A 7054-nucleotide genomic window follows, 5' to 3' on the forward strand; every position below is an offset into this window, starting at 1 on the left:
GCTGGAACTGCTGCAGAGACATGTCTGGTTCTTCAGCCTGTGTAATGATCATTGCCTTTTCTGTGGAAATTTCTCCATCGACCCAACCTGCAGAAAAACAGGCCCTGAAAAGCTCCCTGTGCCCAGGCTGTTCATCAACTGCAGAGTGCACCTCCTGGCACTTCTTCACATTTCCTTGTGCTCACTTCCTATGGACCCTTCTAGGGGTTCCCACTAGGTGACCTGTTGCAGACGGGCAAAAGATGTTATAAAAGAAAGGCCTTATGGAATCAGGCCTTGCTCTGCTGAATTGCAAAATTCACTTCTTCTAATGCAGAGAGCTTGCAAGTTCCCATATGAAACAATCTTGGGTATGAAAAGTTAGTTTCACAACAACCTATTATATGTAGCAGTTGCATAAACATTAGATTTGCCCCGTGAGAATCCACAAAGGAAAAATGTAAACACCTGAATCTTAGCATGTACACAAATAACCTTCTGACCAATAAATTAAGTACTAACAAAACTACCAGCCAACTGGTGCTGCACATGAGGTCTGTGAAAACTGTATAAAATGTGTCATGTGAATAAAGGAGGAGCCTTTTCTTGTTTTTTTTTTGTTTGATAATAATGACCCTTGTTATTTCTAACTGTTTATCAACAAAGAGAAACTAAAATAGTAGTTAGTGTTAGCTTTTATTGTCTCTATCAATCCTATGTATGAAATACCTCACACATGAATGAGTCCAATTTATGATGCACAAACACAGTCTGAGCTGGGACTGCTATGCCACAGAAACACAGCTTGTTACAGCCTCAGTGGCTCATTAATGGAAGGAGGAGGAAAAGATCAAAAACACCCTTTTGCTCAGACACCACCTGGCTCACCCTTTAGAGGGGATGGCAAAGGTGCTTTAAGCAAAGCTCATGCTCTCTGAACTCCCTGTGTGCTGAGCCAGTGCCTGCACACATCCGTGGGTGATGCTCACGCACCAGCCAAACCAAGCGTGGCTCCTGCCCTGCTCCACACTCCATGGGGTGATTCACCAGCACTGGTGGGCAGACACCATGTCTGGAAACACAACAAGGGAGGGAGCCAGAAGGGACTGTCAGGGATAGAACCACACACTGTGCCTTGCTAGACACATCACTGCCTGCCTGTAGCCTCATGGCCATCCTGCCAAGCTCGAGGCAGCACTGCCTGGGGCTGCCTGCACCTTGTCACCGCGCCGAGGGCTGCAAAGTGCAAGTGCAGCCCCAGCTGGGCTGTGGTACAGGGCTGTGCCTCGCGGCAAGGAATGCAGGGAGGGTCAGGGCTCTGCTTCTGGGCTGAGGAGCCCAGCACTGATTTCAGTGCAGAAACACCCATGGGGAGAAGCCTTGCCAAAGAGAGTGGAGCAGGGTGCAGGGCCGTGAGCCTGGCCAAAATGTGGGCAGGAGGAACACTACCCTCCTGGTCTGGCATGGCTCTTCTGTGCCATGCACTCAAGATCCAGACCTTTTCCCTGTCCAGAGACCATTGTGTATTTCTTATTTTGCAGCTTTTAAGAGACGGTTGACACCCTTTCATATGCTCATATCAATGTCTACATTTTAAAATTCTTTTTGCAGCACTGTTTCTCATCACCAGATGCACCCTGTAGCATTTTTCATGGAGTTCATCCTGCTCTTGAAATACTTATATACTCCAGAATTATGTAAAGAAACTATATTTGGCCCTGTTGCTTTTTTTCAGTGTGTACCTGCTACGTGGGGAGATAGAATTTAAACCTTCAGAAGGACCAAACCAAGGCCACGCTTTTTAAAAAAAACATTATCTTATTTACCAGAAAGAGAGTCAGAGAAAGGCAGGGCTTTGATCATGCCTAATTATGGAGTGTAATATTGGATATGTGGATACAGTGTTTTCATGGGTGCTTTTTTTTCTGCCCAGAAAAACAAAATTCTCCTTAAAGAAACAGCTGTGTCCTGCCTGCAGCCTGCAGAAGAATGGCATTAGTCACGTGCAGTCCAACACGTAGCACGATTGTAAAGTTCTCTCTATGAGACTGACAGGAGCTATTCACGCTGGCCCCCTCCACCATCTGCCTGAATGGCAGGCTGTGGGGCAGAGCAGCCCCCCCGCGCTGCCTCTGCACGCCCTCAACACTTACTGCCTGCTCAAAGTCTGTCCCCAAGTGCAGAAAATCAGGGACTGAAAGCAAAGAGAGGATGTCACTCAGGTCAAAGCAGACTGTCAAGAGGGAAAAAAAAAAAAAAAAGGAGAGTGAAGAAGGAGTCAAATTTTCATCTGCTGGAATGCCAAGCTGCTGTTCTCCTGGGAGCAGAGGTGTTAGTTTCAACAAGACGTGGAGGGTGAGGAAAGGGGACAAGTGGATAGCACAAGACTGGGGAGAAATCTTATATTCTCTTGCCCTGAGCTTAGGGGACTCAGCTCAGGAACAGGACCATGCTGTGTGAGGGTCAGTGCCAGGAAGAGATGTCCCTGCTGCTGTCTGCCAGCGCCTGCATGCCAGAGTGCAGGAAGGGATGTAAGGCCTTTCTTTGGCTGCACCCCTATGTACACACTGTCAGACAGACATCCCTTTCAAATGAATCTGCAGGTCCTGGAATGGACAAGCTTCCATCCCAGGCTGGGGCCAGGCTCTAAGCCACTTTGGGATCCTGAGTGCCATCATTACCACACCACCTTTCTCCCTCATCCCTCTCCCCTCCACACACTTCAAGGTTCAGGCTACATGGAGGCAGATTCATTTTTATCCTATGACCTGATTTCCCTTCTCTTATCTCTCTCAGACAATAACATTTTTCCTCATGACAGAAATTCCTGCTATCAGTTCCTGAGGTGAGTGGCTCAGCATTACTGCAGTCCTTTCCTCTCCCATGGCATTCACCTTTAAGGTCACCCAATTCTTGCAGTATGATGTTAAATAACAACTTTCATTTTTATGCTGTCAGTGCATCATTAACGTCTTTCCACTTCAGTCACTGTCAACATGCAATCTAAAATCAGGACTTCAAGGAAGAGCTTTAGTGGTCTTCCTCCACCCCAACACTACTGCTCTCCAGACCAGTACTTCTGGTTTCACCATGAATCATCATCACCTCCCCTCAGGTTCTCAGCTCTCCTTTTCAAGTGTGAAGACAAAGCAGAGGCTTAGGAGGCAGCAGGTGAGTGAAAACACATCACATAACTGAATTATCTTTGATTTAACTGCCCATAGTGGACTGGACAAAGAAATGGAACAATTCACATGTGGCACATCTAAGATGTTCCAGCTAACTGTCTAACACTTCAAAACAGTTGGAGCCCCATTTTCTCCTTGCTTCAAAGTCCACATCCATTAGGCTCAACAAGAAGTAACAGGACTGTTACCAAATAGGGAAGAATACTTTAAAAAATTTACAAAAACTTGAAACAATGGAAATTTATTTTTCTCCTCTCCTCTGTATCATATCTGTACTGCTCAATTGTACATCAAGCTGCCTTTACCAGCATGATTCAGGTATTTCTGCTATTCAAAATGCTCATGGGAGTTATGAGACAGGAATCCCCAGGTAACAGTATGCATTTTAGTTAGTGGGTATGCTCACAGAGTCCACGATAACCTAATGCTGGAATACCTTTGTTGAATGGGCCTCTCAGCCTGGAAATAAAATTTGTAAGATTTAGGTGTAGAAGTGACTAAAAGATGACATTGCTTACAATTAGTGACACTTTAAAATAAGTTTTTCAGGTATTTTTGTGCAATAAAATCTTCTTTCCGCTCTTCTTCATTTAGTCTCAAAGGAAATACTTCATTTCAGGAGAGGCCTGGCTGCAATTTTCAAGTGAATGGATTTATTCCTGTGCTTTACTTAAAAAACAGGAGTTAGAAAACTTTACATACCAAAAATTCCCAAGAAGACAGCTGTCAGGAGGTGACATGTCGGATATGAAGTAGCTCTCCAGCTGGTCCCTGTCTGCATGCTGGGAAGGCATGTGGAGACATTTTTTCAATTGCTGTACTAGTTTGACATGTTCACAGTGGAAAATGATGTATCATTCTTGAGCCTTTGCTTGGTGGACACTTCAAAGTGCATTGGATCCTCATAGAGGAGTGCCCTATTGTTAATTGTTCCTTTCACATGTACATTGGGATGAACATGGTGAGAGCAGCGAGGAACAAAAGGGCTCCGGTGGCCTCTTAGAGAAAACCCTGTGCAGCTCAACCTGAGTCTGACCTTGAAAGGGTGGGTTGCTCTGGTTTTTAAATCCTGCTTGCTGGTTCATTCCCCTTTGGCACCCCACTGTTACCAGCTGCAGGGGAATGGGATGGCGGAGCAGTGAGTGTAGCAAGGCGTGGGGAGCTCCTCCACCCCTGCCATGTGGTGCCCAAAGAGCCACATCCTGCACCCTTCTGGGAGAGGATGGCCATGGCTGTAGTGCAGGAGCTTGGAAAGTGCTTCTACACTGAGTGTGTTGGAAGTCTGAGGGTCTGTTATCCCCCAGTAAGGCAAGTCACATCCACCCTCCTCAATCCAACCCTCAGCCAATCTAGCCCTCAGGCCCAGAGCACAGCCCAGCATTCTGGAGCCCTCACAATTGCATGTAGGTCTCATAATTCATGGCATGAGTTTCCCAGGCCTCTGAGGACAGAGTTCATTAATATCCTGAGACAATCTTTGACTCCCAGGTACCTGTCACATATCTCTCCATCTCTCCCTTTTGCCACCTCAGGAAACCAACCACCTTCTAGTGGGAGACTGCATGAAATGTGGTGTCCTGGACTGGGTTTGAAAGCTCAAGCACAGGAGGCAGTTTAAGAGTGACATGACTCCTTGGTGTGAATCTCTTTGAATAACCCAAAACCTCTCCCTGTAGTCTCAGCTGCACAGAAGTGTCTGTGCAGGCCACGCAGACACTGGGAGGAGAGAGACACCTGCAAGTAGCAAATCACCCACCGTGTTACAGCCCACAGTGGTGCCAACAGCTCTGCAGCACATTTTGTTGCAGGATATCCTGACCCTAAGGTCTCCCAGAAACACCTCAGCCTGGGCACCACCAAGTGTGGCTCAGGCCAGACTGAGAGAAAAGGTGTGAATAGGGATGGGTGCACCAATACAGGGATCCTGGAGAATCATCCCTGGGGCCTCTGCCAGACTTTCATATAATGGCCCAGTCTGGATATTGGCTTCCTCTGATGAAAATGGGATAAATAGAAATAAAGTAAGATGACAGTCAGTAAAATACTTGTAAAATGTGGCTGTTTTCATCCCTCAGTGCTCAGGCCTTTGATGCTTCATATCAGTAAAGTAGATTTTACTTGCAAAATGTCTTGGACTTCAGTCCCTGCTTTCCTCAGCACACATCTGTGTTTGGTTCAGAGCTGGCACTATCTCCTTGATAATGGGTGCACAGGTCCTGTGCCCTTATCCAATCTTCCTAAACCACATGGTACTGAGGACTGGAGAGCAGAAGCAAAGCTTCTTCAGCTTTCTCTGCCTTTCTCTTCCTCTGCTTTCTTCAGCTGGCTGGCATAGAGGCTGCTGCCAGCTCTGTGTCATCAGTGCACACCAAGGGCAGCTCTTCTGCTCTCCTTTTCCTCCAGCTCTAGGTTTTACTGTGCTTTTAAGCAATTGTCACCCCTTAGGGACAAGCCTTGGAGAAGGCAGAGGGCTCGCATAACTCTGGATCAGTAAAGGAAGCAGCTCAATTAGCATTTCACACGCCTTTTCTTCCCTCTCTTCTTACCTTCCCTGCAGCGGGCATGCTTTCCCCTTAAAGGATTGTCCTGTTTCTGCTCCTTGCCAGCGTTGGCAGGGTGACAGTAGTCGAGTGTGCAAACTTGTGCTATTGTCCCCAGGCCAGGGGGAGTCATGGAGACCCACTAATATGACACAGGAAAATGTTTGCTGATGGCAATTCTATGGGCTTTGTCTAACTCTTTCTCCATCATGACGACTCGATTTAAGTCTCTAACTGTTTGACTACAGATGCAAGAGTACTATCCAACTCCATCCTTTTGTTCGGGTAGTTTGAATGGGTAATTCAGCTTTTGTGTAACTCAATTGAGGGGGCAAACATAAAGACAAGATTCTTGAGCGCTCAAGCTCCCTTTCCATGGATATCTGCACATCTCTTTAGAGATTTGTTCCTTTCCTACCTTTTTCTGACATCATCCTCCCCTTAAAAAAAAAAGCTCTGATGGGGAACAGTTAAAAGTAGGCTAGTCCAGTCCCCCGTATTATATTGTCCTGTGTCAATGAAGCATGTTTAGTATCAGCCCCCAGACAGCTTTGGAGGATGAAGAGAAAAGGGTGTCTAAACTTTCCTAACTGATCTTAAGCATTTTTGCTTCGGGTTGTGTAATTTTTAAATGAAAGGTTTCCATCGGGGTGAAGAGGATAGGGAGAATGGTAGAAATCATGGGGAAATGATTGTATTTATTAGCTGTCTTTCTACGGCTGTCCCCATGGAGACAATTTGTGATGGCAAAGAATGCAAGGAGGGGAGGCTGATGCCTGATTGGGATGCTTTGTATTTGACAAAGTGGCTTCTGATTGGCCTGGGAGAGCCCCGAACTCGCTGGAGTCGATATTCATTCAGCTTGCTCAAGTGCTTGCTAAACTACATCCAAACAGTGGCGGGCCCCGGCTGCGTCCGCCGAGGTTGGCGGTGTGTAACCTGCCTAACGAGATTAGCGGGGAAGCGGCTCCCTCCGCTCCGCAGCCACGCCGCCGCCAGCGCCGGTGGAAAAGCAGCCGCACGCCGGGTGAGTGTCCGTGCTTGCTCACAGGGCGGCCACCCCGGCTCTGCGCACCTCAGCGCTCTCTAACGCGATTAGAGAGCTGGCCTCGAGAGCCGGCCCGTGCGAGCCGCTGTGTGCCGGGCACGGTGCGGGGCGCTGTGTGCCGGGCACGGTGAGAGCCGCTGTGTGCCGGGCACGGTGCGGGGCGCTGTGTGCCGGGCACGGTGCGGGATGCTGTGTGCCGGGCACGGTGAGAGCCGGTGTGTGCCGGGCACGGTGCGGGCCGGGCACGGTGCGGGCGCTGGGCTGCGGTCAGACCTCCGCCCCACGGCCCCTTCCCCGCG

This window comes from Erithacus rubecula (genome assembly GCF_903797595.1).
Source record: "Erithacus rubecula genome assembly, chromosome: 6".
Taxonomy (NCBI): domain Eukaryota; kingdom Metazoa; phylum Chordata; class Aves; order Passeriformes; family Muscicapidae; genus Erithacus; species Erithacus rubecula.